At 35.9% G+C, this 14619-nt stretch overlaps 1 protein-coding gene across 1 annotated transcript in view; it reads left to right on the forward strand.

Moving 5' to 3' along the window:
* The window catches only part of CLOCK (clock circadian regulator), a 128599-nt gene that overhangs the window by 50653 nt on the left and 63327 nt on the right, over nt 1-14619 (forward strand). Inside the window, exon 5 of the mRNA XM_006752468.3 lies at nt 8313-8404. The gene's annotated coding sequence lies outside the window, so the exon portion shown is untranslated. The remainder of the gene's footprint in view (nt 1-8312; nt 8405-14619) is intronic.

The raw sequence follows: 14619 nt of genomic DNA on the forward strand, positions 1-14619 counted from the left end.
ACGTGTGTGTGCAAACACACACACACACACACACAGAAAGTAGGGAGACAGTGGGAGAAACCAAATATGAACGAGCTATATGTGAATAGTTGACTCTTTAATAAATATTATGTAAAGATGATTATCAGTCACTATTGGGTCGTGACCATTTTTATATTAGCTGAGGCAGAGACTTCCGTGAAAGTAATTCATATATGTTCATTGGCATTCTTAAAGCAAGCATTTGAACTATTGAGAACTAATTCACAGGAAAACTATTAAATAGTAAATACTGTGGCAGCCTCTGTACAGTTGATGTTATAATGCTTTAGATCATGTCATTAATTTGTACCATGGTCTATTACAGGAAAAGGCCTAAGAAATTCCTTGTTGTTAACTAGTTACTTCAATTTATTTAGTACCTATAATCTCTAACATAGAGCTTGAACTTCTCTTGATTCTTAAATACTTACTGACTTAAAATGAGTAATTGACAGCCTTAATCTAATCTATTGTACCTTTATTTTTCTGTAATTTTTTTACTGTAATAAAAATTGAAAAAAATTGAGTCTGTCAAATTTTTTTTTTTACTTTAAAGTTCCTAGGTAAAAATACACTTGGTGATTTAAACATTAAAATTATTTTATTAAAGTGACACTAACTTTTAGGGTTTAAAAAGATTATACAGAAAAAAGAAAACAAATAACAAAGTCACCACTTTGTCCTAACAAGTAAAAAGGTGAATGGTCAGAAAAAATCAATTCTTAGATGCATAAAAAGGGGGGGGGGCACAGGGAAAATTTGATCACAGGGCAATCTCCCTAAGATTAGAGAGTCAGGTAAATACAGGAAGTCACAGCTTCCTAGAGTAGAGACTGAGGAGCTGAAACCACCTCAGAAACCAGTGCAGAACCAGAACTGTAATTGACAAGTTGCTGGAGGCTCACTATATATAACTTTGACAATTGAAAACTACAAAGGGACCCAATCATAGGGGGCCTCAACAATATTGTGAGATTTACCTCTAAGAGCTCAACCAGGTTCCCACAGTGAATATCAGAAATACCTCTTCTTGCTTCCAGCAGGAGTAAGGGAAAAAGAACCATTTTGAAATACACCAGAGTGCTGTGTTCTTAACAAGACCCACTCTCAGGGGAAACTAGTTAACGGGAGTCTAACTCATCTGGAAGAAGGGAAATACCAAATGCCTACCTACTCTAACCATGTTAGTTTAAGGAGGGAGAAAAAAAACCTGAGAAACATTGATGAACTTCACAGTCCAGATGCACAGGCTTACTGAAAGATTGAGACCTAATCATGGGACTATAGAATGCTTCCCCTCTCCCCTCCACACCCCACCACCACATTACTAATGGCCTGTTTATTGCAGTTCCTTTTACCTAGTGCATCATGTCCAGCAATCAAGAAAAAATTACGAGGCATACCAAAAGACAACACAATTTGAGGGGAAAGAGCAAATATCAGAACCAGACATGGCACAAGGATGTTGGAGCTATCAGATCAGGAATTTAAGGTTAAACTATTTAATGTGCTCAGGGATCTAATGGATAAAATAGACAATGTGCAAGAACAGGCGGGCAGTGTAAGGGGAGAGATGGAAATCCTAAAAAGGTAGATAAGGAGTTAAACACTGTACCAGAAATTAAGAATACCTTTGATGGGCTTATTAGTAGACCGGACACGTGAGTAAAGAACCTCTGAGCTAGAGGATATCGTCGTAGAATCCTTGAAAATGAAAAACAAAGAGGACAAAGACCGAAAAGAACGGAATATCCAGGGACTGTAGGACAACTATGAAAGTTGTAACTTTCATAGGGAATGGGAAAACCAGGAGAAAGAGGAAACTTTTGAAATAATAATGACTGAGAATTTCCCCAAGTTAATGTCAGACCCCAAATCGCAGATCCAGTTCAGAGACCACCAAGAAGGATAAGTACCCCCCAAAACAACACCTAGGCGTATCATTTTCAAACTATAGAAAATCAGGTAGGAAGAAAAAAAATCCTGAAAGATGCTAGAGGAAGAAAACACCTTACCTATAGAAGAACAAAGAATTACATTTGACTTCCCCTCAGAAACCGTGCAAGTAAGAAGAAAGTAGAGTGAAATATTTAAAGTATTGAGAGAAAAACTCACCAACCTAGAATTCTTTTTCCTGTGAAATTACTCTTGAAAAATGAAGAAGAAATAAAGACTTTCTCAAACAAATTGAGGGAATTTGTTGGTAGTAGACCTGCCTTGCAGGAAATATTAAAAGAAGTTCTTTAGAGAGAAGGAAAATGGAATAGGTTGGAAACTTGGAAGTTTGTAAAATAAGATAGAGCATTGAAGAAGGAGTAAGTAAAGGTAAAATAATAACAATAAACTTCTATTTTTATTCTTAATTGACCTCACATAACAGTTTGTTCATAGTAATAGCAATAATGAATTTGTATATACTTGTGTATGTGTATATATATATATACACACACACATATACGTACATGCTTATGTGTAAGTGAAATGAATGACAATACAAGGGATAGGAGAGAGGAATTAGGATTATTTGGTTATTATAAGGTATACTACTTGTCAAGTGGTATAGTTTATTTGAAAGTGAACTTGGATTAGTTGTAAATGTATATTATAGGGGCGCCTGGTCATGAGTTTGAGCCCCATGTTGAGGGTAGAGGTTACTTAAAAACTATATCTATATATAAAAGAAAAAAAACTTCAAAAATGATATTGTAAACTCTAGGGTAACCACCTAAAAAAGTGAAAACCACTAAACCACTAAAAAAAGCTAAAGAAAAAGAAACATAACCAATATGCTAAGGAAGGAGAGAATAGGAATTCTGTAAACTGCTCAGAAAATCATATAAGGTGCTGAAAACGGCAAAAGACAGAGTGGAAGACAAAAATGGGAACAAAGAACAAGGGCAACAAGTAGAAGCAGTAATCAATATGGTAGCTGTTAGTCCAACTATATCAATAATCACTTTGAGTATCAGCCTAAATGTACCAATTCAATGACAGAGATTGTCAGAGTGGATTAAGAAACAAGATCCAACTATATGTTGTCTACAAGAAACCCACTGTAAATATAAAGACATATATGGATTAAATGGATGGGGAGAAAAGACCATATATGAAATCTGCTCTCTTAAAATTTTAAGTGTGTATAGTACTGTTAGCTCTTTGTACATTGTTGTATAGCAGATCTCTGAAACTTTTTCATCTTGCGTGACTATGAAGCTCTATATCCATTGAACAGCAGTTCCTGATTTCCCTCTCCCCCAAGCCCCTGACAACCACCATTCTACTTTCTGCTTCTATCAGTTTGACTACTTTAGACACCTCATGTTAAGTGGAATCATGCATTATTTGTTCTAATGTGACTGGCTTATTTCACTTAGCATAAAGTCCTCAAGATTCATCCATGTTGTTAAGTATGAAAGGATTTCCTTCTTTTTCAGAACTAAATAGTATTCCAATGTATGTATATACCATTCCTTTATCCATTTATTTGTCCATGGACTGTTTAGGTTGTTTCCACCTCTTGGCTATTGTGAATATGCTGCAGTGAACATATAGGAGTACAGTGATCTCTTCGAGATCCTGTTCTCATTCCTTTTGCATAAATACCCAGAAGTGGAATTCCTGGATTATATGATAGTTGTATTTTTAGTTTTTTGAGAAATTTCTTTGCTGTTTTCCATAGTGGTGGCACTATTTTACATTCCTACCCACCATGAACAAAGTACCAATTTTTCTACATCCTTGCCAAACTTATTTATTTCTGTTTTCTATATTTTTGTTGTTTTTATAATGGCCATTTTAACAGGGATGCTGTGATATCTCATTGTGGTTTTGATTTGCATTTCTCTTATGATTAAGGATTTTGAGCATCTTTTCATATATCTGTTAGCCATTTGTATGTCTTAGGAGAAATGTTTAAGTCATTTGCCTTTTTTTAAAAAATTGGGTTATTTATGGGTTTTGTTGTTGTTTTGCTAAGTTGTAGGGGTTTCTTATATATTTTGGATATTAATCCCTTATCAGATATATGGTTATCAGATACTTTATCCCATTCCATAGATTACCTTTTCACTCTTGTTTCTTCTGCTGCGCATTAAGTTGTTTAACTTGAAGGAGTCCCACTTGTTAGTTTTTGCTTTTGTTTCCTTTCCTTTTGGTGTCATATCCAAGATATGATTTCCAAATCCTGTGTCCTGAAAATTTCCCTTTTGTTTTCCTCTAGGAGTTTTATAGTTTCAAGTCTTACATTTAAGTCTTTAATCCATATTGATTTGGTTTTTGTGTATGGTGTAAGGTAGGGTCCATCCAGTTTCAGTCTTTTTTTGCATGTGGATATACTGTTTTCCCAGCACTGTTTGTTAAAGATATTATGCTTTCTGATTATGGAGTCTTGGCACACTTGTTGAAGATCATTTGACCATATATGCCTAGGTTTATTTCTGGGCTCTCTTTTCTTTACTGTTGGTCAATGTGTTCGTTTTTATGCCACTTCATACCATTTGATTACTATAGCTTTGTAATACGTTTACAGGTTAGGAAGTGTGAGGCCTTCAGCTTTGTTCTTTTTTCTCAATATTTTTTTGACTAGTTGAGATCCTTTGTTGTTCCATATGAATTTTAGGATTTTTTTTTCAGTTTCTGCAAAGAATGCCATTGGGATTTTGATAGAGATTACATTGAATCTGTAGATGACATTGGGCAATATGGACAATTTTAATGATACTAAATCTTCTATAAACATCCTTTGTATGTCCACTGTAAACTTCCCTCCATTTATTTGTGTCTTACTTCTTATTTCAGAAAACTATTTTATAGTTTTCAGTGTACAAGTCTTTTGCCTTTTTCGTTAGGTTTGTTACTAATTATTTTATTCTTTTTGATGCTATTGTAAATGACATTGTTTTTTTAAATTTCCTTTTCAGATTGTTTATTGTTCGTGTATATAGAAGTGCAACTGATTTTTGTGTGTTGATCTTGTGTTTTGCAACTTTGACATTTGTTAGTTCTAATGGTTTTTTTGTGGAATCTTTAGGGTTTTCTGCATATAAGATCATGTCATCTGTGAACAGGGATAATTTTACTTCTTACTTTCTGATTTGTGTAAGCCTTTTTTTTCTTACCTAATTACTCTAGCTAGAATTTCCAGTACAGTGTTGAATACAAGTGGTAAGAGTGGGCATCCTTGCCTTGTTCCTCATCTTAGAGGGAAAACTTTCAGTTTTTCACTGTTGATCATGATGTTAGCTCTGGGCTTTTCATATATGGCCTTTGTTATCTTGAGAAATTTTATTTGTTCCTAGTTTATTGTGTGTTTTTTATCATGAAAGGGTGTTGAATTATGTCAAATGCTTGTTCTGCATTGACAAATTCATGTGATTTTTATGCTTTGTTTTGTTGATTTGCTGTATCATATTGATTGATTATTGTATGTTGAAACATGCTTGTACCCCAGGGATAAATCCCACTTGGTCGTGGTGTATTACCCTTTTAATATGCTCTTGGGTTTGGTTTGTTAGTTTGTTAGTATATTGTTGAGGATTTTTGCGTCTATATTCATTAGGGATATTGACCTGTAGTTTTCTTTACTTGCAGAGTCTCTCTGGCTTTGGTATCAAGGTGATGTTGGCTTCATAAAATGAGTTTGGATGTATTCCCTCTTCAATTTTTTCTAAGAGTTTGGGAAAGATTGATGTTAATTAATTCTTCTTTACATGTTTGGTAGAATTTTCCGTTGAATCTGTTTGGTTCTGGGCTTTTCTTTGTTGAGAGGTTTTTGATTACTTAGTATCCTTACTAGTCATACAGGTGTGTGCAGATTTTCTACTTCTTCATGACTCAGTCTTGGCAGGTTGTGTATTTCTAAGAATTTATTTCTTCTAGGCTATCTAATTTGTTGGTGTCTAATTGTTCATAGTAAGTAGTCTCTTATGAATCTTTGTATTTCTGTGGTGTCAGTTGTAGTACTGCATCTTTCACTTTTTTTTTAAAGATTTTTTTATTTGTCAGAGAGAGAGAGAGGGAGAGCACAAGCAGGGGGAACAGCAGGCAGAGGGAGAAGCAGGCTCCCCGCTGAGCAAAGAGCCTGACATGGGACTCGATCCCAGGAGCCTGGGATCATGACCCAAGCCGAAGGCAGGCACTTAACCTCCTGAGCCACCCAGGCGTCCCTGCATCTTTCACTTCTTTTTTTTTTTTTTTTTTTAAGATTTTATTTATTTATTCATGAGAGAGAGAGAGGCAGAGGGAGGAGCAGGCTCCCAAGGAGCAGGGAGCCCGATGCGGGACTCGATCCCAGGACCCTGAGATCATGACCTGAGCCGAAGGCAGACGCTTAACCATCAGAGCCACCCAGGCGCCCAACATCTTTCACTTCTGATTTGAGTTTTCTCTCCTGTTTTTCTTAGTCTAGTTAAAGGTTTCTCAATTTTGTTGATCTTTTCTAAAAACTCCTTTTTTAATTTTTTTCCTATTGTTAATCCTCTGTTTTGTTTACATCTGCTACTTTAGTCTTCATTATTTCCTTCCTTCTGCTAACTTTGGGCTTGTTTGCTCTTTCTCTGGTTCCTTGAGGTGTAAAGTTAGGGTTCATTTTTGAGATTTCTTCTTTTTTTTTTTTTTTTAGAACTGGATTCTGTTTTATTTATGAGATTTATTTATTTATTTTTAATTGAGAGTGGGGCTGGGGGAAGGGGCAGAGGGGTTAGAGAGAATCTCAAGCAGACTCCGTGCTGAGCATGGAGCCCAATGCTGGGCTTGATTTCATGACCCTGAGATCATAACCTGAACTGAAACCAAGAGTTGGATGCTTAACTGACTGTGCCACCCAGGTGCCCCCAAGATATTTTTTCTTTATTAATGTAGTATTTACCACTATAAACTTCCCTGTTAGTACTGCTTTTGCTACATCCCATAAGTTTTGATGTGTTATGTTTTTGTTTGTCTCCAGGTTTCTAATTTCCCTTTTGATTTCTTCTTTGATCCACTGCTTAAGGGTGTGTGTTGTTTAATTTTCATGCATTTGTGAATTTTTCAGTTCTCCTTGTTATCGATTGCTAGTTTCATTCCATTGTTGGCAGAAAAGATAGTTGGTATGATTTCAGTCTTCTTAAATTTGTTAAGACTTATTTTGTGACCTAAAATGTGGTATGTCCTGGAGAATGTTCCATGTGCAGTTAAGAAGAATGTGTATTCTGCTGCTGTTGGGTGGAATGTTCTGTATATGTCTGTCAAGTTGATTTGGTCTGTAATGTTATTCAAGTTGCCTGTTTCCTTATTGATACTCTGTCTAGATATTTTATCCTTTTTGATACTGGGGTATTGAAATCTCTATTATTATTGTGTTGCTATCTGTTTCACTCTTCAGTTCCATCAGTATTTGTTTCAAATATTTGGATGTTCTCATGTTGGGTGTATATATCATTCTTACATCTTCCTGATGAATTGACCCTTTTATCATTATATAATGTCCTTTTTTTTGCCTCTTGTCAGTTTTTGACTTAAAGTTTATTTTGTTGGATAGAAGTATGGTCACTCCTGCTCTCTTTTGGTTACATTTGCATAGAATATCTTTTCACTTTTACTTTCATCCTCTGTGTGTCTTTAAATCTAGAGTTGACTCTGTTGTAGACAGTAAATTAGTTGGATCTTACTTTTTCTGATCCATTTAGCTACTCTTTTGATTGCTGACTTTAGTCCTTTTATATTTAAAGTAATTACTGATAGGGAAGACTTACTGTGTCCATTTTGTTATTTGTTTTTGACTGTCTTGTAGTTTTTTGTCACTTTGTTCCTCCTATTGTCTTTGTTTTTCTTGTTTTTGTTGTTGGGTTTTTTGGGGTTTTTTTTGTGTGCGTGTGACATGCTTTGATTCCTCTCTCATTTCCTTTTGTGTATCCTCTATAGATGTTTTCTTTGTGCTTAACCATAGGTCTTACATAAAACATCTTATGGTTTTGACAATCTGTATTAAATTGATGGTGCTTCAGAACTCTCTTACATGTCTCTCCCTTTCACACTTTGTTATCGACATCACAAATTACATCTTTTTATTGTGTATCTTATTAATGTATTTTTGTAGTTATATTTATACCTTTGTGTTTTAACTTCTATAGTAGAATTAATTGTTTTCATTCTTTAAGTTTTTGTGTCTCAAACAATTTGTAGAGTTTAACGTTTCTTATGTACACTTTGTGACTAAGTTCTAAATTTTGTTTAAAAATTACTTTAAAACTTTTTCATGATAAACTTTTATATAAGTTAAGTAAATCTAATAAATTTTTTTGTTGTTTAAACAGAATTCTGAGAGTGATGGTCAGCCATATAGAAGAATACATTGAATCTATAGTTTTCTGAAGAATCAGTTCAAAAGATCCAAAAAATACAAAAGGTAATGAAAAGGTATCTTAGAGTGTATTTCCAGCAAAATATATAAATGAATCCATAAACTTATTTTGACATACTAATTTGAGGAATGTTTTATTTTAAAAATTTTCCTGTTGTATTAATTTATTCCAAATACTTGATGCTGCTTTAGATACTGAGAATACAGTGGTGAACAAGACAGAAGTTGTCCCTGCTCTCATTAGGATTGCATTCTAAAGGGAGGGAGGACAAATAATAAACCAATGAAACATTTGTTGTTCAATGCAGAGAATTAAAATGGATAATGTGATAGAGACTGGTGACTGCCTTCATTATTGAAAGAAATATGAAATATTTGAAAGCTCTCATTGAAGAAGAATATTTCAGTTAAGATCTGAATGGCAAGAATGTGCCAGCCCTATGAAGATCTGAGAGAGGAGATTAACAGGCAGTAAACAAAAATGACCATGGAATACTTGAGGAACAGAAAGAGAAAATGTGACTGGAGTATAATAGATGAGGGGAAGAGTATATGGAATTTAGGTTGGAGAAGAAAACTGGGAGAGAAGCAAATTCTATAAATTAGCAGAATTAAAGAATGCTCTGAAAGAAAGTACTCTGTAAGAGTGCTTTCTCTGTAAGAAAGTCAAGTGTTCTCTTTTGCTGTATAATATTTTAGACACCTGTAAAATCTGTAGAAATATCAAAGGTAGTTGGATATAAGACTCTGAGGTTGAGAATCTGGTCTAGGGGTGTGGATTTGGGATTTATTGGTATAGGGAGATACTTAGAGGAGTATGTCTGGATGAAATTATCTAGGAAGTGTACATAGATTAAGAAGGATTTAGCCTTAGGACATGCCAGTATTAATCAGAGGAGAAGGAACAGCCCATGAGATGTGTAAAAAATCAGGAAAATGTTCTGTCACAGAAGGTAAAAAAAGAAAAGTAATAAATGCAGAGGTGATCAGTTACATCATATGTTACCAAGAGGTAAAATAGAGAGTAAAGGAGCCATTAGATTTGGCAACATGAATGTCTTTTATAACTCTAATAAGAGTGAACAGTCTCAGTGGGAGTGTGTGAGGGTGAAAGCCTGATTAAAATTGATGAAGAGAAAAATGAGGAATTTCCAGTTAAAGATGGCAAAAAATACAATTCTATTTCTTCTTGAAACTCCATTAAAGCTAAAGTAGAAGGATTTTTTTTTTTTTTTTTTAACAAAAGACATAACTTCACAAGAACAAAGAGAAGAGAAGAAACAATTACAACAAAATTTTGGAAGCTGAAAAGCAAAAGGAAGTGTGATATCTATCTTATGGATCTTAGAATCCTGAGCCAGCTGTGAGAATGATGAGAAACAAACTTTTTTGGCACTATAGAACCTCTAAAATGTCAGGAATTGAGAGCACACTTTACTTCTGCAAAGGAGTAAGAGTGGGACTAATCATAGATCCTTTTCTTGACCTTGGAATTCCAGGCAACTACCCCATCCCTATCTTAGCAGAAGGCTAAAGATTTATTCTCTACCAAGGATAAAATAGAGATGCACCGAATGTGGTTGAGAATGGGAGTACCATATTGAAAATAGGGGGATTAAGAACCGAGGCTACCATTTTTTTATAATTTTCAGTCAGTAGTTTAGAAGATTCTTTTCTGGAAATTGTAACCAGCCTAAGAGAAAAGGGCTGAAGATACAGACTTAAAGAATTTCCCCAAAGAAATATTCTAACCTGGTATCCCTGCAATAAAGTTCATAGTCAGCAAGCCCTATCACACAGAGCTTCAGTGATCTTTTTAGACCCCACCCTTAAATGAGCTGGTAGCCAGAGATCACTAAACATTTTAGGAAAACCTCTTATGTGAGAGCCAAATACCATGCCAAAGGAAAATACCAGGTTAGGGGAAATGGTGACCAGGCAGGCAGGTAAAAATTAAAACACGAAACTATTGTTTAATAGTTTCAGAGAGGTAAGAGGAGATGCTAAATCCATGAAACATGAAAGAAAAACAATTAAATTAGAAATGAAAAACTCAGTGGAAGAGTGGAAAAGTAAAACTGAGATTTTGATCACTGGTTGCTGGTTATATAGAGCATCCAGTCCCAACAGGAATAGGTCAGAAGCTACCAAGATAAATAGCTATGAGATTAAATTGGTAGAATGTGTAATGTGTTTGAAGATATTAAGAGGAAATTTAGACAGGGAAGAGTTTGGGGCTGAATTGGTGATAAGTCTATAGAAAAGTAAGTCAATAATAAAACAATGATCAACTCTAGGGAAAATTATTTAGAAAGGGGAGGCAATTGTAGTATGCTGTATGACTCAGCTGTGAATTGCATTTAGAGAGTCATTGTAATGTTAACTCTGAATATAACCACCTAGCCAAAATTATGATACTGGGAATTTGGGCAAGTATGCATGTATATGAGGTAAGGATGGGGAGTCAAAGAGAACTAAATTCTTATTTTTCTTAGTGCAGTTCAGTAGATTATGCCTGAAATATAAGACTCTTTTGAGAGCAAAAGGAGACATTTTAATAATTACATTGGGACAACTTGAATAAATTAGGACCGTTAGGCACCCTACCTAAAACGGAGGAATCAAGAAGTAACAAAATAAAGGATATTGGAGCATTGACTGCCAGAAGAAACAGTTCAGGAGGTGAAAGTGGTGGAAAGTGGGAAATGGGGATCAGAGGACAGAGGACTTCTGATTTTTTAATAAGTCTTGTAAAACTTTGTGGACACTTTAGACTTTGAACCTGTATACATTGGTGAAAATAAACACTAAATTTTAAAGGAAGGGAGAGAATGGAATTAAAGATGTTGAAACAGCAACTGTACTCTGCCATGCAGTTTTCCTGTGAGAAGGAGCAGAAAAGGAGAGGTAGTACCTGAAGGGGGTTGGTGGGTCAAGGGTTGTTTTGTTTTGTTTTGTTTTTTAAGGTAAAATACTAAGATGTTGATCAGAAAAATCCAGTTATCAAGAGAGGAATTCGTGATGTACGAATGGAAAGCCTTGAGAGGTGACAGCAGATGCGATTCAGAGGACTAGTATCATGTCATTAGATACTGCACAGTTTATTTTTAATATAGAATGTGTTGTTTTATATATAAGGGTTCTTTTCCAAAGATGGATTTCCAGGCACTGAGATTTTCTGTTAATTATGTTTAATGTTGCATACTGAATTAAAAACATATCTGCTTCTGTATTTGGCGAAGTTTGAATGTTTTATAAAGTTTCTTAGTTATTAATATCTCCCTATTTCATAAATATTTTTAAAATATATATATATTTTAAAGATTTTATTTATCAGACAGAGAGCGAGAGAGCACGAGCAGGGGGAGCAGCAGACAGAGGGAGTAGCGGGCTCCCCGGTGAGCAGGGAGCCCCATGCAGGACTCCTGGGATCATGACCTGAGTGAAGGCAGACGCTTAGCTGACTGAGCCACCCAGGGGTCCCTCATAAATATTTTTTAAAGCTTGTTTTTAAAATGATATTTATAAAAGACTTCTGCCATTCTTGCCCTTTACATCATAAAATAGTAATATCACTGGAAAGCTGGGAAGTCATCACTGCGTGACTTAGAGCTCAAGTTGCTTATGTAAAGGAGTGGTTGATTCCTAGCTGAAACTTGATCCTTGGTAATTTAATTTGTGAACTTTGGATTCTAGTAACTGCAGCTGATCCTTTCAAAGACATTATTGTATACCATGCTGGCCTAGTAATGTCAGTATTTAAGAAAGAAGATTTTTAAAGAATTTATTTATTAGAGAGGGAGGGAGAGAGCATGTGCATAAGCAGGGGGTGGGGCAGAGGGACAAGCAGACTCCGTGCTGAGCATGGAGCCCTATGTGGAACTCCATCCCACGACCCCGAGATCATGACCTGAGCCCCCAAGAAAAAAGACATTATTATTTAATTTTTTTTTTAAAGATTTTATTTATTTATTTGAGAGAGAGAATGAGAGACAGCACAAGAGGGAAGAGGGTCAGAGGGAGAAGCAGACCCCCCGCTGAGCAGGGAGCCCGATGCGGGACTCGATCCCGGGACTCCAGGATCATGACCTGAGCTGAAGGCAGTTGCTTAACCAACTGAGCCACCCAGGCGCCCGACATTATTATTTAATTTAATAATAAAATTTGACCTGTATTGGATTATGTACTTGAAATTCCATGCTGTGTACAGGGACATCCTTATTTTTTTAAAACTGAATGCTTAGAATCCATAGCATGGGAAATGTGACTCTGGATAGTTTTTTTTTTGGTACTGAAAATGTGAGGCCTAGGGTAGTTCCAAAACAAGACCTTTTGGCTGTTCCCCCATTACCATTGTGTTTTGAGAAAATTAATTTGGCACCATTTAAAGAAGTGAAGAGGAAACTCCTTACAGTTGGCTCTAGAGTACTTAGTTGGGCCTATTTCACTTCTTCCCTTCCCTTTCCCGTAAATATACCCTGTCAGTTGGCTAGAAAGGAGAAAAAAAGATCTTGGACTAGACTGTTAGAGAAACATATAGTCTTAAGTTGTTCAGTTAGCAGCGCAGTAAATGTTTGGAAAGCATATTGTTAACAACATTAGTAAAATAGCCTAATAAAGCATTGGCCTGTATCTTCTAAACCATTCTGGGTTCAGTTAGGATGGCCCTTCCTACAGTCTAAACCCTCATTCTTGGGGTCTTTTTTTTTTTTTTTTCCTCCTAGTTTGTCCTATATTCTACCTTTTGATAATTAAAGAAGCAAGTATTTGGTGCCACATAAGGCTCAGATCTGGCCTTTTTACTTTAAAGTGAAACTTTACTTTGCTGTTACCTTTGCACTGTTCTTTTTGTTCTGTAACAGAACCAGCCTCTGTTATTACTGTGATGATAGGCATGTCTCTTAGACCAGATTGTTGTGCTTAGGTCATCTTTAAAGTCTCTTCTAACTCTCAAATTGTGTAATTCCATGTTCCATCTGCTGACGTTGACGCAGACACTTAAAACCGGTATCTTAGGGGCGCCTGGGTGGCTCAGCCGTTAAGCGTCTGCTTTCGGCTCGGGTCATGATCCCAGGGTCCTGGGATTGAGCCCCGCATCGGGCTCCCTGCTTAGTGGGAAGCCTGCTTCTCCCTCTCCCACTCCCCCTGCTTGTGTTCCCTCTCTCGCTGTGTCTCTGTCAAATAAATAATATCTTTAAAAAACCAAAAAAAAAACCCCCAAAACCGGTATCTTATCTAGTGTTAGTTCTTTTTATTTTTACCTCTGACTCCCCACTCATTTTCTTTTAAGAGCTCTTAGCCCTTTGCATTCTTACTTCTGTAGCCATAACCACATGGGCTCTACAGTATCATTGAGCAAGGACCATTCGCTCGCTCCATCGTGCCTGTACATTTGAAAACAGTGAATATCTCATGCCTCAAAATTGTTAGGGTTTTTATTAGCATTAAGGTGATTGTTCAATATTTAATTCGCGAATATAGGATATAAGTATCTTGTGTGAATAAAACCTGCCTTACACTTTAGAAAAACTATAGAATATAGGATGACAAATTTTAGGCTTATGATTCCGTTTTTAAAGTACTAAGTCTTAATTCCTTCAGTGTGGATATGAGACTCCGTATAAAAAAAGCTCTTCCCTCCCTCCTTTTCTTTGCTTTTCTCTTTTCTTTTCTCTCTTTTCTTTTCAAGTAATCTCTACACCCAGGTGGGGCTTGAACCCACAACCCCTAGACCGAGTTGCATGCTGTACTGCCTGAGCCAGCCAGGCACATCCCAATAAGGCTCTTTTCTACTTGTCTTGCCTTCACCCTTCTATCCACTCTTATTCTCATTTTATGCTCTAGTAATTAAAGTTTAACTTGTAACACGACTAGATTTTTCTCTAAAGAAAATGCTAAATCTCTTAGGTTTCTCAAATAGGATGCTCCCTTGTCTCATAAAGGCCTGTGCCTTTACAAATTGCCATTCTTGTGGCTTCGCATCCTTTCAGATACTACCTTTTCTTGTCCTCTAGTCTATTTTTCTCATACTCAAATGGTCATACAAATCACATGGGGACTTTGTTAAAATGTAGATTCTGATTCAGTAGGACTGTCTTTTAATAAGGCCTCAGATGATGCCAGTGCTGATGGTCTTTGCACCAATTTTTTAAAAAAATTTTTTATTGTTATGTTAATCACCATACATTACATCATTAGTTTTTGATGTAGTGTTCCATGATTCATTGTTTGTGCATAACACCCAGTGCTCCATGCAGAAC

Source organism: Leptonychotes weddellii, chromosome 2, assembly GCF_054177405.1.
Source record: "Leptonychotes weddellii isolate Sample4059 chromosome 2, ASM5417740v2, whole genome shotgun sequence".
NCBI lineage: Eukaryota > Metazoa > Chordata > Mammalia > Carnivora > Phocidae > Leptonychotes > Leptonychotes weddellii.